Raw genomic sequence first — 20460 nt, 5'->3', positions numbered from 1 at the left:
ATTAGACTTTGTTTGATGAAACCACAATCATCCTTTACCAGAATAATGGCAAGAAAAAAAAAGTATGGCCAAAGTGTTGAGCAGCTAATGATCCAACGCATACCACATCATCTGTAAAACATAGCAGAGGCAGGGTAATGGCTTTGGCATGCGTGGCACTGGGTTTCAAAAATGCTTTAGTCCCTCACTTTTGCAATCTTATGAATGCGGATAATTTTGTCAAACTTTCATAAATTAATAAATTTGTCCTATGCAGCGTGATTAATGTTCAGAGAAAGTCTGTGCCGTTTTTTGTGAGCTGTCAAAAGCCTCTTTTGAGAGCCTCATTAAAACAAAATAAAAAATCCACATTAAACATAATAACCGTCATTACCTTTTTGGGACAACCGCCCCACATCTGCTGCACAGATTAGTGTAAGCGGTAAAAACCTATTTTCGTCATGTGACATTTGCTGGCTAATGTCTTCTAAAGGCCTCAGCAGACAGGTCCTTCTTGTTTGTGTTGTCCCACCACACCGTCGGCTCATAGGAACACGGTGGCCACACACATGGTCAGCAGGTGGCTTAACCCTTCAAAGAAACATCGCTTATGTTACATTCCTTGCTTAAGTGTTGGCTTTTTGTCAGCTCCACAGTGATGAGCCATGATTTATTGAAAGGCCACAGCCGCTACGTACATTACAGTAGTTGCTCTGTTTGCTTTACAGGCTTTATTGTGTGCTCCCCGAAGCCGGAAGATGGTTGAACAGAAACGGCTGCCGACAAGGACTGTATATAAATGATAGATGACAAGGTATCCAGTTCACTTGCAGCATGTTTGAGCGAAAGCTCTGTGGCTAATATGTTTTATCATGCATGTTTGTGGCTACAACTGCTTTGACCATTAGCACTTAGGGGCCTGGTTTTTGGGGTTTGTGCTGTGGTCTGGCCAGGTCCCTTTCAAGGTATTTTAAATCACATCACACACACATTTTGTTTCAGTCCTGAACATTTTTAATACAAATTATAAAATTTTTATTTCAATACATATGCTGTACATTCTCTCAAATGTGTAATTGACATTAATGCAAACCAGCAAACTAACCTAACTTGAATAAATATAAATATGTATCCATCCATCCATTTTCTACCGCTTGTCCCTATATAAAATATAACATAAAATGTGCAAATATCATTCTTTAAATATACAATATTTCCAATTTGCACAGGAAATAACTTTGGTTTCTTGAATAGTTAATAAAATAAAACATTTAAAAAAACATTTCAACAGAATGTTTCTATTTGCCTTCTGTTGCGCCAGCACTGGTAACTGATGTGGACTCAAGCCGCCTTGATGAGGTGGATGCAGACTTGGTCATGGTTTCTTTATCGTTGTTCTCCTCAGAAACTTTTGGGGATGTTGATGGCACTGTTGGAAAAAAATAGGAATGCATTTATCAAGCACATTCTGCATGCATAGAGTGCAACAGTTGAGCACCTGTTACATAGATATAAGCACAGGCCCTACATTTGAAAATAGGAAATGTCTATAAGTGACTTTATGGACAGTGAGTGTGAATATGTAAAACAAAAGATGAAATATTGTATGTATGTATGTTTGTATGTACATTATACCGTATGGATATTTACTGTAATGTGTTTAAATAGGGCTCTAACAGTCAGATAAGAAAATTACACTATCTTCATCATCACTGGTGTATAGGTATAAGGGAATTTGAGCAAAGTTTATGTTTATTCAGTTACTTTCAAAAGCTTAAAGAGAAATGTTAGCGTATTCTCATGTTTTGTATGCTGACTATGGAACTAATAAAGCAAATTTAATAGCATTAGGCCCATTTGTTTTGGTGCTCATGGTGGATATCGACATGAGCATTAAGATAGATTGGCTTGCATGTAGTACTTTCACAGTGGCCATAGAGCCACGATGTAAAAGTCTTACCGGTCTTTTGCCGTTTCTTCTTTCTTGTTCTTGTTCCTCTTCCACTTCTGGCTTCCTAAAGGGTAAATGTGTTTCATTATTGAAACCGTATTTCGACGCGCCGTCAGCACAGTGATGTCCACAGTGTGTCACTGTGTCGACTGCTGGTAAGGGCCCTCTCGGTAAAAATTCAGAGAGTGTCATTGACACTGTGCTATAGTGTCATTGTCATTCATTCATTCCTTTTTGTCAGTGTCATTGTGCATATGAGACTTTTGGGTGCTGGAAGGGGCCCTCAAGGGGCATTCCGACAGTGTCTGACAATATTCTGATATTGTGTCATTTTATTTTCCCGTGATAGAATCACAAAGTTGTTGTTACTGGTAAATTCGGATTTATGACTTTCAGAGGGGGGCCCTAGGCAATTGCCTAGTTTGCCTACACGGTTGACAGTAGAGCTAAAGCTGTGCAATGAAGAGATTAAGGCTATGTCTACACTAAGCCGGATAACCCCTTAAACGTATAGTTATTTAGCCTAAGCCCCGTGTCAGCCACACTAAACCATCGTTTAAGTCTGCCCTCCTCGGACAATTTTTTACACGGGTAAGTGCGCCGTCTAATTCTTGAATCTCTGGCTCTTAGCTTTGTATGGACTCATTGATCGTTTACAAACTGAGTTCAGAGAGGAAGTGATGCCAGAAAGGCTGCGGCCCACACAGGAAGTGACATCAGAAAGAACGTGCCCCACACAGGAAGTGACATCATAACAACCCGTTCGGTAACTCGGCGGCAACTACTAAAATGATGTAGGCGAGTCATTCAGTGTTTCTCCTTCTTGTACATGTACAGACGCTTTTGGAAATCACACATCAATACCTTAAGAGAAAGAAACGCACAATTGCAGCTATTTGGGATACAACACATCTCAGACGGCAACATAGCAATTTTGAGCGACGGTTTTGGATAAGGCCTGGAAGAATGGCTGCAGCCTGGTGGGATATGTTTGTCACCGAGTGTGTTGTGGCAGAGCTAAGGCAAGAGAACTTTCGAATGTCCAGGTCAGCTGTGATTCTACTTAGTGAAAAACTTTGTCCAGTTGTCGAAGGAGAGACAACGACAATGCGGGCTCCCGTGGACAAGGGAAGACTACGAAAAATAGCAAATGCATTTGGACTGGCAAAGCAGACTGTCAAATATTGTCCGTGATGTATGTCTAGTTTTGTACTCCGTAACTATTGTGAAGCCATGAAGGGGTTGTGGCCGTCAAGTACGACCGCCAATTTCAGCCTACAAGCACAGTGTCCTGTTGTTGGTTGTTGTAAAATGTTCTTTATCACATTGTTTACTTTCACACGTCCATTAAATATATGATTCATGTATGTTGGCTCAGGTGTGATTCACTACAATAGGGCTAGTCTAACAGCTGCTGAGGGTGAGGCAAGCAAGGTTTACTGTTAAAAGAAATGTGGCAATAGTCTACATTGAAACACCGGGTAAGGATACACTTCCAGGTCAGAGGTGACTATGACGCACGCATTTTTTCGCGTATGCGTACTAGGTCTCGTTGCGCCGGCGGACGGAGGGGGGAGGTGTTCTTAAATGGTGGCATTGTGTGTGGACAAGGATAAGGTTAGGTGAGAGATACCCTGGATAACCTTAGTGTAGAAGGGGCCTAAAAGAGTGTTGGAGCTTCTGACGACGGAAATGTCAGCCGTAAAAAACAACAAACAATATTGCAGCGGGTAGAGGAGGGGAAGTACCTATGGGTACAGAACATCGGGAAGGACCAATAAGTGAGGGAGCTAACGAACAGAGTGGCAGAGCTAGAACAATAGTCAAGAATGAATGATGTTATTGTGACAGGACTACACGTTAAACCCCCGACATTTGCACGGGCAGTGGCTGCTGACGATGGAGGGGAGCCCGGGAAACTAGATATCAGCTCCACAAAGCAGCAGGTGCCTTTTCTGCGTTGTAAAGGATGGGAACTGGACATTCAGGACACAGAAGCTTGAAAAAAAGAAGGATCCACACCAGCAACAATCATTAGGTTCGTTAACAGAAAACACACACCCATCATTACTAAAACAAGGGAGGTAGTTAAAAGGAACACATGTGTATATACAAACCCCAAAACCAGTGAAGTTGGCACGTTGTGTAAATCGTAAACAAAAACAAAATACAATGATTTGCAAATCCTTTTCAACCTACACTACCGTTCAAAAGTTTGGGGTCACATTGAAATGTCCTTATTTTTGAAGGAAAAGCACTGTACTTTTCAATGAAGATAACTTTAAACTAGTCTTAACTTTAAAGAAATACACTCTATACATTGCTAATGTGGTAAATGACTATTCTAGCTGCAAATGTCTGGTTTTTGGTGCAATATCTACATAGGTGTATAGAGGCCCATTTCCAGCAACTATCACTCCAGTGTTCTAATGGTACAATGTGTTTGCTCATTGGCTCAGAAGGCTAATTGATGATTAGAAAACCCTTGTGCAATCATGTTCACACATCTGAAAACAGTTTAGCTCGTTACAGAAGCTACAAAACTGACCTTCCTTTGAGCAGATTGAGTTTCTGGAGCATCACATTTGTGGGGTCAATTAAACGCTCAAAATGGCCGGAAAAAGAGAACTTTCATCTGAAACTCGACAGTCAATTCTTGTTCTTAGAAATGAAGGCTATTCCACAAAATTGTTTGGGTGACCCCAAACTTTTGAACAGTAGTGTATATTCAATTGAATAGACTGCAAAGACAAGATACTTAACGTTCGACCTGAAAAACGTTGTTAAGTTTTGCAATTATTAGCTCATTTGGAATTTGATGCCTGCAACATGTTTCAAAAAAGCTGGCACAAGTGGCAAAACTCATCAAACACTTATTTGGAACATCCCACAGGTGAACAGGCTAATTGGGAACAGGTGGGTGCCATGATTGGGTATAAAAGCAGCTTCCATGAAATGCTCAGTCATTCACAAACAAGGATAGGGCGAGGGTCACCACTCTGTGAACAAATGTGTGAGCAAATTGTCGAACAGTTTAAGAACAACATTTCTCAAAGAGCTATTGCAAAGAATTTAGGGATTTCACCATCAACGGTCTGTAATATCATCAAAAGGTTCAGAGAATCCGGAGAAATTACTGCACGTAAGCGATGATATTACGGACCTTCGATCCCTCAGGCGGTACTGCATCAAAAAGCAACATCAGTGTGTAAAAGACATCACCACATGGGCTCAGGAACACTTCAGAAAAACGCTGTCAGTAACTACAGTTCGTCGCTACATCTGTAAGTGCAAGTTAAAACTATGCAAAGCCAAAGCCATTCATCAACAACACCCAGAAATGCTGCCGGCTTTGCAAAGGATTTGCAAATCTTTGTATTGTTTTTATTTACGATTTACACAACGTGCCAACTTCACTGGTTTTGGGTTTTGTAAATGAGCATTTAACAAATACAAACACAGCCATAGCAAGAAAAGCACGCAACATAAAAAAACAAGGCAAGATACAACAAACTGCAAAATATTCATCAAGCTCAATGGAACACCGGTTAAAGCTAAAGTCATTGTCGTCAGGAAAATAGAGGAACTACAAGCAAAATAAAAACATTGACACACACAATAAAGCCCGCATCACACTTTTAGAGATACAATGTTTAGCACATGTTTATTTTCCAAATTCACAAGGCCAAGCAGAACAACAATTCACTGTGCTACGCTTCTCGATAATATTTTTACTAACAATTTCAAAAATACTACATGGTCTGCTAATAACAGACATTAGCAATCATCTACCAGTTTTCACAATTTATAATCGAAACTACAGAAAGACAACATGGATGACAAAAAGACATTTCAAATACTACTCATGGAGAACATTATGATCAGTTATGAGAATGAACAAAGAAAACAAAATTGGGACAATGTGTACAGTGAAAATTATGTAGATGATGCATACTGATTTTTTATAATACCTTCCTGATACTGTATGACAAACATTGTCCATGGAAACAACATAGTAAGAATCAAAAGAAAAAACATGGTTAACAAAGGGTTTGAAAAATGCATATGACTAAAATAATACATTACATAGATAGAGTGGCCGTGCCAGCAATCGGAGGGTTGCTGGTTACTGGGGTTCAATCCCCACCTTCTACCATCCTAGTCACGACCGTTGTGTCCTTGGGCAAGACACTTCACCCTTGCTCCTGATGGCTGCTGGTTAGCGCCTTGCATGGCAGCTCCCGCCATCAGTGTGTGAATGTGTGTGTGAATGGGTGAATGTGGAAATACTGTCAAAGCGCTTTGAGTACTTTGAAGGTAGAAAAGCGCTATACAATTATAACCCATTTATTTATTATAACATTTATAAAACAAATATCTAAAAATATAAGAATAGGCTAACTACGAACATGGAGAAAAAATATTATAGTTAATTTATTACACAAGAAAAAAACCAACATGAGAGAAACATGGGGCATATTAAATAGTATCCTGAAAAATGGTGCTAAGAAAGAGTAACTCCAATACTTTTGAGACGGAAACATAAAAAATGACTCTATGGATGAGGGAGTTGAACACTTAAAACAGCTATTTTGTAAATGTTGAAACTAATCTGGAACAAATGATTCCAAATGTCCATGATGGATCAGTTAAAGCGTTTGATGATACCATAGACCGAAATCCCAAATTGATGTTCCACAACAATGTGACAAAAGAGGAAACAATCAAAACTGTAAAGAAATGCAAATCCATGACTTCAACAGACTGTCATGAAATAAATATGGAAACGATAAAAAGTTATTGCAAAAATTTCAGAACATTCCGCGTACATCACCAATGTATCCTTTCAAACAGGCAAATACTGAGAAAAAATGAAAGTAGCAAAAGAAGTACCGATTTACAAGACTGGAGACAAACATCAGTTTGCAAACTAAAGGCCTGTTTCTTTACCGCCACAATTTTCTAAAATCATTGAAAAGTTTTTTAATAACTGATTGGACAAATTCATAAACTAAAGTGCAACACTCACGGACAACCAGTATGGATGCAGAACTAATATATCAACATCGATGACATTAACAGAAATAACAGAGGAAGTTACCAATACAATAGATGGAAAGCAGTGTGCAGAAGCAGTATTTATTGATCTGACAAAAGCATTTGACACAATTATTCATAGTATCTTAATCATTAGCTTGGTATGGCATCAGAGGGTTGGTACTGAACTGGATAAGAAGCTACTTTACCAACTGAAAGCAAAACATGAAGTTAGGTGACAAAACGTCAACAGAACTAAACATATCTTACAGTGTACCCCAGGGATCAATACTGGGACCAAAACTATTCAATCTCTATAGTTACTATTGTTTGCGGACAACACAAATGTGTTTTGTTCGAGAGAACACACAGAGGCTAATACAAATATTTGTTTTACTTTTATTTATGTTTATTTATGAGTTAGAATGCTTTTTTTTTTATAAATACATGTGTTCTTGTCTCTCATAAAGATTGTGAATTACAGGCAAACATGCAATTCCCCTTTAAAGAATACGAGAACTGGCTGCTGTCAGAGTAAAGTTGCTACAGAGATTCTGTGTGAAAAGTGAACATTGGAACCAGTAGTGTCCTTGCTTCTTGCAACTTATGGATTTTATTATTCTTATCAGTCCTAAAAAATTCCTGTGTAGCCACAAGCTTTGGTCTGTGACCAGAAAATATTAACTCCAAGAGGGTTTCATCATTCTGAGTGGGAAAACCCTATCACGGACGTGTATAAAGGGCGTAACGGTACTGTACATGTATTCGTCATCCCATTTACAAATAAATACAGTGCAGCCCGGCCTTTGGCTAGCGGGAGCCATGGCTCGCAATAGTGCGTAGGAAAAGAGCCGTACGAATCATTACTGGAAATGCATCCAGCGAACCCACAAACCCAGTATTCAAACAATTAATCTTATTAAAAAAATCATGAACTGGCAGAGTATAATATCCTAAAAACCATGTCAAAGCACATGCAACAATTCTACCAAACATTCAAAACAGATTTGGGAAAAGAGAAAGTAGTTATAATCTGAAAGGAACTGAGATCTTTAATAAATCTAGATTTAGAGCAGTGACAATGGAAATAAGTATTTCAATGAGAGGTGTTAGTTTATAGAACAAACTTTACAGTGGAATAAAACGTACATTTATTTCTATATTAAACATTTTTTAAAGATCATGACAATGAAAAATGACTGGGAATAATGATTTCTTCATTATTGGTTCAATTCTTGTAAAATGAAAATATGGCTTTGAAAGTCAATTGTAGTATTTGTGAAAATAGGGAGCATATATGGCACATTTTTAACTTCTTTATGCTCCTTTTCATTCACTTTAATGTTGATTTAGTTTTATTTCATTCCTTTGTTTTTTTTTTAATGAATGAAATAAATAACCGAACTGAACTGAACAGAAGTCAAAGCTTAAACACCCTTTTTTGCCATTGAAATCTCTTGTTTTTGGGGAGTCTGCCCGGGTAAATGCACACAAAGACAAGTGGATAAAACGAAAAAGCAGTGAGCCGCCATTGTTCAGTGGACTAGAGGCCGGAACTACTACTTAAGCCAATTAGGAACTTTCATCCCTGTGCAAACTGTTACTGTTGCACTTGTCTGCATCATCACACTTTCCTAAAAATAAACTTTGTAAATTAATACATATAACTCGTATATATTTTTTTAATTACCTGCCAACAGTCCGATTTATGTATTTTCCGGACCATAGGGCGCACCGGATTATAAGGCGCACTGCCGATGAATGGTCTATTTTCGATCTTTTTTCATATATAAAGCACACCGGATTATAAGGCGCATTAAAGGAGTCATATTATTATTTTTTTCTAAATTGAAAACACTTCCTAGTGGTCTACATAACATGTAATGGTGGTTCTTTGGTCAAAATGTTGCATAGATTATGTTTTACAGATCATCTTCAAGCCGCTTTCTGACAGTCTCTTCCGGATGCCCTGTTTTGTGGGCGGTTTTATTTACGTAGCTCACCTTTGGCAGCGTCTTCTTTGTTGTAGCGGTGTAGCGTGCAAGGATGGGGGTGGAAGAAGAGTCAAAAGATGGAGCTAACTGTTTTAATGACATTCCGACTTTACTTAAAACAATAACAGAGCAGCATCTCCTCATCCGGACACAACAACAATGTGTCTTGTGAAAAATCGTCCGACCGGAACTCTCTAATAACTAAAGTTCCTTGGGTGAATAATGTATACTCACTACACCGGTATGTTTTAGCGCTTTTATGGCAAGTTTACTGACATATATAAGAAAGAACTTTACACTACTTTATATTAGAAATGGGAACAGAGGAGGATGAATGTCCCATAACAAGAAGGTACGACACGGACTACAAAGGCGGACGCGCGCAATTTTTCAGGATTTATGCAGATCCCAAATACAGATCAGCAGGTACAGAAGGTAAGAAAAGTTGCTCTTGCATAGTATTGTGAAACAAAACGCCAGATAATATGTCTTACCTTATACACACCATAATAATACTCGTATGTTTAATGCGCCGATAATCCACCAAGCGGTGCAGCTTCATAGCTTACCAAAGTCGTACTAAAACATTTTGATAGATTTTTAAACGCCGTGTGTAATGTTCTATATTTTCAATGGAACATTTAAAATGTTGGTGTTGTTTATTTAAAGGCCTACTGAAATGACATTTTCTTATTTAAACGGGGATAGCAGATCCATTCTATGTGTCATACTTGATCATTTCGCGATATTGCCGTATTTTTGCTGAAAGGATTTAGTAGAGAACATCGCCGATAAAGTTCGCAACTTTTGGTCGCTGATAAAAAAAGCCTTGCCTGTACCGGAAGTAGCGTAACGTCGCAGGTTGAAGGGCTCCTCACATTTCCCCCATTGTTTACACCAGCAGCGAGAGCGATTCGGACCGAGAAAGTGACGATTACCCCATTAATTTGAGCGAGGATGAAAGATTCGTGGATGAGGAACGTGAGAGTGAAGGACTAGAGTGCAGTGCAGGACGCATCTTTTTTCGCTCTGCCCGTAACTTAGGTACAAAGGCTCATTGGATTCCACACTTTCTCCTTTTTCTATTGTGGATCACGGATTTGTATTTTAAACCACCTCGGATACTATATCCTCTTGAAAATGAGAGTCGAGAACGCGAAATGGACATTCACAGTGACTTTTATCTCCACAACAATACATCGGGGAAGCACTTTAGCTACGGAGCTAACGTGATAGCATCGGGCTTAACTGCAGATAGAAACAAAAGAAATAAGCCCCTGACTGGAAGGATAGACAGAAGATCAACAATACTATTAAACCCTGGACCTGTAACTACACGGTTAATGCTTTCCAGCCTGGCGAAGCTTAACAATGCTGTTGCTAACGATGCCATTGAAGCTAACTTAGCTACGGGACCTCACAGAGCTATGCTAAAAACATTAGCTATCGACCTACGCCAGCCCTCATCTGCTCATCAACACCTGTGCTCACTTGCGTTCCAGCAATCGACGGCGCGACGAAGGACTTCACCCGATCATCGATGCGGTCGGTGGCTAGCGTCGGATAGCGCGTCTGCTATCCAACTCAAAGTCCTCCTGGTTGTGTTGCTGCAGCCGGCCGCTAATACACCGATCCCACCTACAGCTTTCTTCTTTGCAGTCTCCATTGTTCATTAAAGGCCTACTGAAACCCACTGGGGCGGCATAGCTCGGTTGGTAGAGTGGCCGTGCCAGCAACTTCAGGGTTCCAGGTTCGACTCCCGCTTCCGCCATCCTAGTCACTGCCGTTGTGTCCTTGGGCAAGACACTTTACCCGCCTGTTCCCAGTGCCACCCACACTGGTTTAAATGTAACTTAGATATTGGGTTTCACTATGTAAAGCGCTTTGAGTCACTAGAGAAAAGCGCTATATAAGTATAATTCACTTCAATTCACTACTACCGACCACGCAGTCTGATAGTTTATATATCAATGATGAAATCTTAACATTATAACACATGCCAATACGGCCGGGTTAACTTATAAAGTGACATTTTAAATTTGCCGCTAAACTTCCGGTTCGAAACGCCTCTGAGGATGACGTATGCGCGTGACGTAGACCGGGGAACACGGGTATGCCTTCCACATTGAAGCCAATACGAAAAAGCTCTGTTTTCATTTCATAATTCCACAGTATTCTGGACATCTGTGTTCGTGAATCTGTTGCAATCATGTTCATTGCATTATGGAGAAGGAAGCTGAGCAAGCAAAGAAGAAAGTTGTCGGTGCGAAATGGACGTATTTTTTGAACGTGGTCAGCAACAACAGTACACAGCCGGCGCTTCTTTGTTTACATTCCCGAAAGATGCAGTCAAGATGGAAGAACTCGGATAACAGAGACTCTAACCAGGAGGACTTTTGACTTCGATACACAGACGCCTGTAGAGAACTGGGACAACACAGACTCTTACCAGGATTACTTTGATTTGGATGACAAAGACGCAGACGTGCTACTGTGAGTATGCAGCTTTGGCTTCTAAACATTTGATCGCTTGACCGTATGTGCGCAACTTTTTTTTGCGTATGTACGTAACTTTTTTAAAATATATAAGCTTTATGAACCTTGGGTTAGGTGAACGGTCTTTTGGGCTGAGTGATTGTGTGTGTTGATCAGGTGTTTGAATTGTATTGGCGTGTTCTATGGAGCTAGGAGCTAGCATAGGAGCTAGGAGCTAGCATAACAAACACGCAGGTGTTTTTATGCAGGATTAATTTGTGGCATATTAAATATAAGCCTGGTTGTGTTGTGGCTAATAGAGTATATATATGTCTTGTGTTTATTTACTGTTGTAGTCATTCCCAGCTGAATAACAGGTACCGTGAGTATGCAGCCTTGGCTGCTAAACATTTGATAGCTTGACCGTATGTGCGCGTCACGTACGTAACTTTTTAAAAATATATAAGCTTTATGAACCTTGGGTTAGGTGAACGGTCTTTTGGGCTGAGTGATTGTGTGTGTTGATCAGGTGTTTGAATTGTATTGGAGTGTTCTATGGAGCTAGGAGCTAGCAGAGGAGCTAGGAGCTAGCATAACAAACACGCAGGTGTTATTATGCAGGATTAATTTGTGGCATATTAAATATAAGCCTGGTTGTGTTGTGGCTAATAGAGTATATATATGTCTTGTGTTTATTTACTGTTGTAGTCATTCCCAGCTGAATATCAGGTCACCCCCGGCTCTCACAGCATCTTCCCTATCTGAATAGCTTCAACTCCCCACTAGTCCTTCACTTGCACTTTACTCATCCACAAATCTTTCATCCTCGCTCAAATTAATGGGGAAATTGTCGCTTTCTCGGTCCGAATCTCTCTCACTTCATGCGGCCATCATTGTAAACAATAGGGAACTTTGCGTATATGTTCAACTGACTACGTCACGCTACTTCCGGTAGGGGCAAGCCTTTTTTTAATCAGATACCAAAAGTTGCAATCTTTATCGTCGTTGTTCTATACTAAATCCTTTCAGCAAAAATATGGCAATATCGCGAAATGATCAAGTATGACACATAGAATAGATCTGCTATCCCCGTTTAAATAAAAAAAATTCATTTCAGTAGGCCTTTAAACTAATTGCAAAAGATTCACCAACACAGATGTCCAGAATACTGTGGAATTTTGCGATGAAAACAGAGCTGTTTGTATTGGGATACAATGTGTCCCAATACTTCCGCTTCAACCATTGACGTCATGCGCAAACGTCATCATATCTAGACGTTTTCCACCGGAAGTTTCCCGGGAAATTTAAAATTGCACTTTATAAGTTAACCCGGCCGTATTGGCATGTGTTGCAATGTTAACATTTCATCATTGATGTATAAACAATCAGACTGCGTAGTCGGTAGTAGTGGGTTTCAGTAGGCCTTTAAGTCATTTTGCCATCATAGTGCAGCCTACACATATCTCTTATGTTTGACTGCCATCTACTGGTCACACTTATTACACCATGTACTAGATAAAACTGCTTCGAGGTCGGTAAGCAAAACCAGAATTATTTCGTACATTAGGCGCATCAGGTTATAAGGTGCACTGTCGAGTTTTGAGAAAAAAAGAGGATTTTAAGCGCGCCTTAAAGTCTGGAAAATACGATAATTTTAAAACTCACTAAAGCTGTTAATACAAAAGCTTAGAAGTTTTATGTTTTGCATTTGTTCCCCAAAATAAACGCAACCGTGAACTTAAAACCGAGGTGCTTACCGAACTGTCATTGTGTACCCTAACACCCACAGTATGTACGGCAACAGTCCTGAGATAAGAGAGTAAAGAAAAGCTGCTTTTAATTTATTTCCTAAGAATAGCCGAGCACGTGAAAGAAAAAAGAAGGCCACAATGTTTCCTCTTCCAAAAAGTGTTAAGTGAATACCCGCATAAATCCCCTTGAAGGCGGATTAGCAAAAAATATCTTTCCCTCTAAGGTTTCATTCAGACAGGAGCCAGTCTTGGGGGAAAAAAAAGGAGGGCCTGTCCTTGTTTAAACATTAAACGTCAACTTAATCAAAGGCAGACATGAGCGTAACACAAGTCGAGCTTTTTGGTCTTTTTCGTAGGACAAACACTGGCACTGCGTTTGAGCACGACTCAATTAAACGGCAAAAAGCTGCGGTTATTGCTATTGATTGGTGCTTTTTGAACTTAACCCCGAGGTCACTTCCTCCCAAAAACATCCTCGGAGGTTAATGAATCATCGACCTCGATCGTCTGTTTTACTTTCCCCCTTGACCTTTTGTCACACTGACATAAAGACACTATGGAGGAGGAGCGCTTGTTTTCTTAACCTCTTGTCTGTCAGCGCTCGAGTAAAAGAGGCTCATTAACATGGAGCACAACACTGCAGGGCCTCTTTCTATGACCTCCTTTGACCTTTAAGTTTGTTTAGATTCAAAATTAATTCACCATAATAAATAAAAGCAATACATCAAAGGGTTGTAACTAGTATAGATGCTTATGTTTAGGTAACATTTTTATATCATATTGCTGTAAAATTGCCACACAAAAAATAATGTCGACCGTCTGAGAGGGGGGCCAGCGTCTACCTCCCATCCGCGCCTACATGGACGACATGACCACCTTGACCTCAACCGTTGCATGCACTAAACATTTGCTGGGAAAGCTTCATGCCAACATTACATGGGCACGGACAGGGGCGCCGAAAAGGGGGGGTAAAGGAGACGGATTCTAGGGGCCCATGATGGAGGGGGGCCCAGAGAGGCCCCTAATGATGAGGAAATTATAATACAGGGGGCCCTGTAAAGATTCTTTTCATGGGGCCCAAAATCCCTAGCGGCGCCCCTGGGCACGGATGAAGATTACACCCAGCAAGTCCAGGAGCATATCCATCGTCAAGGGGAAACTCACGGACCAAAGGTTCTACATCGAGGATACTCCCATTCCGTTGGTGTCAGAGCTGCCAGTCAAGAGTCTAGGGCGATTGTACAACGCAAGTCTCAAAGACTCGGACCAGAGCGATCAGCTGAGGGAAGAAACCCTCAAAGGCCTTGTCCGCATAGACAAGACCTTACTTCCTGGTAAGTTGAAACTGTGGTGCCTACAGTTTGGATTGCTCCCCCATTTTATGTGGCCACTAACAGTCTACAAGATCCCCATTAACCAAAGTCGAGAAGCTGGAGATAACAGTCAGTGCATATATCAAGAAGTGGCTTGGCCTCCCGCGGTGCCTCAGTAACATCGGCCTATATGGTCATGGTGCCCTGGAACTGCCCATCTCTAGCCTCACGGAGGAGTTTGAATGCACAAAGGTGAGGCTGAGCATAACACTGACTGACTCTCAAGATGAGGTGATCCGAGCGGTTGTTCCCAGACTGGCAACCGGGAGGAAATGGATCCCATCTGAGGCTGTGCAGCAAGCCATATCTGCTCTCAGGCATGGAGACATTGTGGGACAAGTGCAGCACAGAAGAGGTGGGTTTGGACTTGAAGCTAGTCGACCCACATGGCACAAGGCAACATCAGCCCAGAGGAGAAAGCTGGTGGTTGATCAGGTTTGACAACAAGAGGAGGCAGACAGATGTGCAACAGCAGTGGCACAGTCCAGACAGGGACAGTAGACTAGCTGGGAAAACCTGGAGCATCGTAAGCTCACATGGAAGAATCTTTGGGAAATGGAAGGGAGCCAAATCAGCTTCATCATCAGAGACACCTACGATGTTCTTCCCACACCCAAGAACTTAAACCAATGGTTTGAAGAAGATCCTTCTTGTGCACTCTGTCAAACCCATGCAACACTCAGTCAAAACCTCACCGACTGCAAAATCAGTTTGTCTCAAGGCCGCTACACCTGGAGGCACATCCAGGTCCTAAGACAACTGGCGATCACCCTGGAGGAAAGGAGAAATACCAACAAGACCCTCCCTCCCCCAATCCCTAGTCACTCAATCACCACTCCGTTCGTAAGAGCAGGGCAACTCCCAGCAAAACCATCTGCAAAAGTGGAGTCAACCCTTCTGGACTCTGCCCGGGCCGGGAAAATGCAGGTTGACTTTAACCAGAAACTCATCTTCCCACCTCATCTTCATTACAACCAGCTTAAGGCTGGACCTGGTCTTGTGGTCAACCTCCCAGAAGACTGTGTTCATTGTTGAATTAACTGTACAATGGGAAGCAGCAGTTGGTGAAGCATATGAGCGCAAACAACTGAAGTATGCGGACATAGCAGCCGAGGCAGCGAGGCGCGGCTGGCGTGCCCGAATGCTTCCAGTTGAAGTCAGGTGCAGAGGCTTCGTTGCTACGTCCACAACGAAGCTTCTGAAAGGAATGGGATTGAGAGGTCAGGCCTTCCGGCGGGCTGTCAAATCGCTGCAGGATGCTGCTGAACGAAGTAGCAGATGGGTATGGATCAAGAGAAAGGACCCCAACTGGGCTGCTAAATGACATCTAGGGGTAAAGGCAGAGGGGGGCACACCTGGGACGCCAGATGTCGCCGTTGAGCCCTTCCGAGGTGTCGTGGGCCTATCAACGAAACACCAACTAAGGAGGGTGCCCACCTGAAGACCCCAGTGAAGCTTTTTCCCCTAACCCCCCACACCCTCACTCAGCTGATCAATCTGAGGGATTGTACTATCTAGTCCTATGAGCTCAACTAATATATATATATATATATATACACTACCGTTCAAAAGTTTGGGGTCACCCAAACAATTTTGTGGAATAGCCTTAATTTCTAAGAACAAGAATAGACTGTCGAGTTTCAGATGAAAGTTCTCTTTTTCTGGCCATTTTGAGCGTTTAATTGACCCCACAAATGTGATGCTCCAGAAACTCAATCTGCTCAAAGGAAGGTCAGTTTTGTAGCTTCTGTAACAAGCTAAACTGTTTTCAGATGTGTGAACATGATTGCACAAGGGTTTTCTAATCATCAATTAGCCTTCTGAGCCAATGAGCAAACACATTGTACCATTAGAACACTGGAGTGATAGTTGCTGGAAATGGGCCTCTACACATCTATGTAGATATTGCACCAAAAACCAGACATTTGCAGCTAGAATAGTCATCATCATGGCGCCGATGAAGGCTGCCTCGGTGCTCTTGTTCGCTCTGTTTTGTTTGTTTTTGTACATAAATTGTGTTTCCGGGTGCTCTTACACCAGTGAAGAGCTACTGAACTTCAGTTCCACCATCCTTATGGACATGTTACCGGTCATCTTAGCGTCAGCTGCGGATTTGGTCCATTCTGTGCTCAAAAGAGGGAAACCGCATCGAAGAGGAAAGCGAGCGGGCGCACTTGTCCGTCTTCGCGGACGGGGATTACGCACGCCTCTACCAGGCATCTTCCTCTCCAACGTCCGCTCACTTGCCAACAAGATGGACGAGCTAGCGTTGCTGATGAGAAGGAACAAGGACTTCTCCTCATCCTGTGTGTTGTGTTTCACGGAGACTTGGCTGAGCGCAAGTGTCCCGGACAGCGCGCTTCAACTGGAGGGCTTTCATCTCCTCCGCGCGGACCGAGACGCGGCGCTCTCTGGCAAAAAAAGAGGCGGGGGACTATGCTTCTTTATCAACAATAGCTGGTGCACAGACGTGACTGTGATTTTTAGACACTATTCTTCTTCTCTGGAATATTTCTTCATCCACTGTAAGCCCTTTTACTCACCGCGTGAGATTGTTTCATTCATTCTCGTGGCTGTTTACATCCCGCCCGGCGCGGACGTGCGTGACGCTCAGCGCGCGCTCGCAGGACAGATCTTACATGTGGAACGGTCTTTTCCTGACTCTCTTGTTATCGTGCTTGGTGACTTTAACAAGGGAAATTTGAGCCAGGAATTACCAAAGTATAGACAGTTTATTAAATGCCCGACCAGAGAGGAGAGCACGCTGGATCACTGCTACACTACATTGAGCAAGGCTTTTCATGCAATCCCGCGCGCTGCTCTTGGACTATCAGATCACGTGATGGTGCACTTAATCCCTTCATACAGACAGAGACTGAAACTGGCTAAACCTGTTATGAGGAACATTAAGTGTTTCACCGCCGAGTCTGTGGACGAGTTGCGTGCTTGTTGGGAAACGACAGACTGGGAGGCAATTGGAGCGGCCACGAACAATCTGGACGAGTATACGGACACTGTGACCTCATACATACAGTTCAATGAGGCGCGCATCATTCCAACGCGCACCAGGGTTTGTTATAACAACGACAAGCCCTGGTTCACACCGAAGCTCCGACAGCTGCGCAAGAAGAAGGAGGCTGCGTGGAGAAGCGGGGACCGAAGTACATACAGAGAAGCGAAGTACCACTTCACCAGGGAAGTGGAGAAAGCTAAATCTGTGTACTCTAACCGTCTACAGGAACAGTTCCGCTCCAATGATTCTGCGGCAGTTTGGAGAGGTCTAAGGGCCCTTACGAATTATAAGCCCAAAACCCCCCAGGCCCTGAATGACCGGACTCTCGTTAAGGGCCTCAACACACATTACTGTCGTCATGAACGGCCTTCAGCTCATCAAAGCCATGCTCCCCCCACCATCACCCTCCCCACCAATGCCAGCACATCATTAAAGGAGTTAAAGGTCTCAAAGGACTCCAATGACATCACAGGACTCCAAAAACATCATAAGACTGTAAAGACCCTCTCCATTAAAGAAGAGGATGTACGGCGGCAGTTCTTGAAGCTGAATACGCGGAAGGCCCTCGGGCCGGATGGTGTCTCCCCCTCCACTCTCAGACACTGTGCGGACCAGCTGGCTCCTGTCTTCACTGACATTTTTAACACCTCTCTGGAGCTATGCCGTGTGCCGTCCTGCTTTAAGACCTCTACCATTGTCCCTGTCCCCAAGAAAGCACGGATCACAGGACTAAATGACTACAGGTCGGTCGCGCTGACGTCTGTGGTCATGAAGTCCTTTGAGAGCTTGGTCCTGCCCCACCTCAAGGACGAGACAAGCTCTACCAGCTCAGCGTGCCCGACTCCCTCTGCAGTTGGATTAATGACTTCCTGACAGACCGAAGACAGCACGTACGGCTGGGGAAGATTGTCTCGGACAGTCGAACCACAAACACTGGTACTCCTCAGGGCTGTGTACTCTCCCCCTGGCTCTTCTCCCTGTATACAAACTGCTGCACCTCCAGTCACCAATCCGTAAAACTGCTCAAGTTTGCGGATGACACCACCCTCATCGGGCTCATCTCGAATGGCGATGAGTCCGCCTACAGGAGAGAGGTGGACCGGCTGACGTCCTGGTGCAGCCTCAACAACCTGGAGCTGAACGCCCAGAAAACAGTGGAGATTATCATGGACTTCAGGAAAGTCACAGCCCCACCATCCCCCTCACCCTGATTGACTCTCCCACCCCCGTCCCCATTGTGGACTCCTTCCGTTTCTTGGGCACCACCATCACCCAGGACCTCAAGTGGGAGCTGACCATCACCTCCCTCATCAAGAAGGCCCAGCAGAGGATGTACTTCCTGCGGCAGCTGAGGAAACTTAAGGTGCCGACCAAAATGCTGGTGCAGTTTTACTCAGCCATCATAGAGTCCATCCTGACCTCCTCCATCACAGTGTGGTTCCCCGGCGCCACAGTCCAGGATAAGAATAGACTGCAGCGCATTGTACGTGCTGCTGAGAAGGTGATTGGCTGCAAGCTCCCATCCCTCCAGGACTTGTTCTCCTCCAGGACCAGGAGGCGTGTGGGTCGGATCACAGCTGACTCTTCTCACCCTGGACACACAGTATTCTCCCCTCTCCCCTCAGGCAGGAGACTACGCTCCATCCAGACACACACCTCCCGCCACCTGAACAGTTTTTTCCCCTCGGCCATCAGGCAAATGAACAATAACTCCTAACAGCAGCTCCTTGAATTCCTTGAATCCCTTCTAAGTCTATCTGATATCTCAGTCACAGCTCTTTTTATACCAAATATGTGTTATATGTGTTTTATGTCGCACGTTTGCACCAAGAAAAATTCCTAGTTTGTGAACCCGTTCTCAAACAATGGCAATAAAACTATTCTGATTCTGATTCTGATTGTGATTCTGATTCTGATTCTGATTTACCACATTAGCAATGTATAGAGTGTATTTCTTTAAAGTTAAGACTAGTTTAAAGTTATCTTCATTGAAAAGTACAGTGCTTTTCCTTCAAAAATAAGGACATTTCAATGTGACCCCAAACTTTTGAACGGTAGTATATATATATATATATATATATATATATATATATATATATATATATATATATATATATATATATATATATATATATATATATATATATATACATATATATATATAGTCACGGCCAATACGCCCTCATCTTTGCACTCTGCTTGTTGCGCCTCCGGGAGCGCACCTCGGGACGCGCCCACGTCTGCGCACTTCCAGGGACGTGCCGGGCGCGTCTCCGCCCTGCAGCAGCCAGCAGCTGCAATCATTCACCGGCAATCTGCACACCTGGCGATAATGAGAGGTCCTGCCTTCAAGAGCCTGCTCAGCCTGCTATCCGTAATGAACGTAATCATCTGTCGTGTACAGTAGGCCACATCGAGCTTTATGCAACTTGCTTCGCTCTCTGTGTTCTCCACCGTTGTGTTTATTTGGTCTCCTTGTATTCCTTGTCATTCTTCCTGCAGTCTGCCTTTGGTCCACGTGACGAACTGTGCGTCTCGTTGTCTCTCTGTGTGATTTCTTGTGTGTTTTCCTTTGGATTCCGGACTGCCTCCTTCTATCCTCGACCTCCCGCTTGGACACGGACCTCATACGCCTCGCTTAACCCCCTGACCATCTGCCTGCCCCACGGACTGCCTTCTTGCCTTGTCCCTCCTCTCAATCCAACACTAGGTAACACACTACAGCCAATCACACACACACAACCTCACACACACACTCTTGGATTTCGTCACACGCCATTCTATAGTTTATTTATTAGTATTGTTTCATGAATATATATATTATATTGTGTGTGTGTATATATTTATATATATATATATATATATATATATATATATATATATATAT

At 42.8% G+C, this 20460-nt stretch overlaps 1 long non-coding RNA gene across 1 annotated transcript; it reads right to left on the bottom strand.

Annotated features, from left to right (window-relative positions):
• Positions 1–1038: 1038 nt before the first annotated feature.
• On the bottom strand, positions 1039–3930 carry LOC133662188 (uncharacterized). Its single transcript, XR_009828077.1, has 3 exons — positions 3797–3930; positions 1940–1990; positions 1039–1408 (listed from the first exon to the last, which is right to left on the bottom strand). It is a non-coding gene; the product is annotated as an uncharacterized LOC133662188 (long non-coding RNA).
• Positions 3931–20460: the final 16530 nt, after the last annotated feature.

This window comes from Entelurus aequoreus, linkage group LG12 (genome assembly GCF_033978785.1).
Source record: "Entelurus aequoreus isolate RoL-2023_Sb linkage group LG12, RoL_Eaeq_v1.1, whole genome shotgun sequence".
Classification (NCBI taxonomy): Eukaryota; Metazoa; Chordata; class Actinopteri; order Syngnathiformes; family Syngnathidae; genus Entelurus; species Entelurus aequoreus.
Note: the sequence above shows the minus strand (reverse complement) of the source record. Positions and strands in the feature narration are given on the sequence as shown.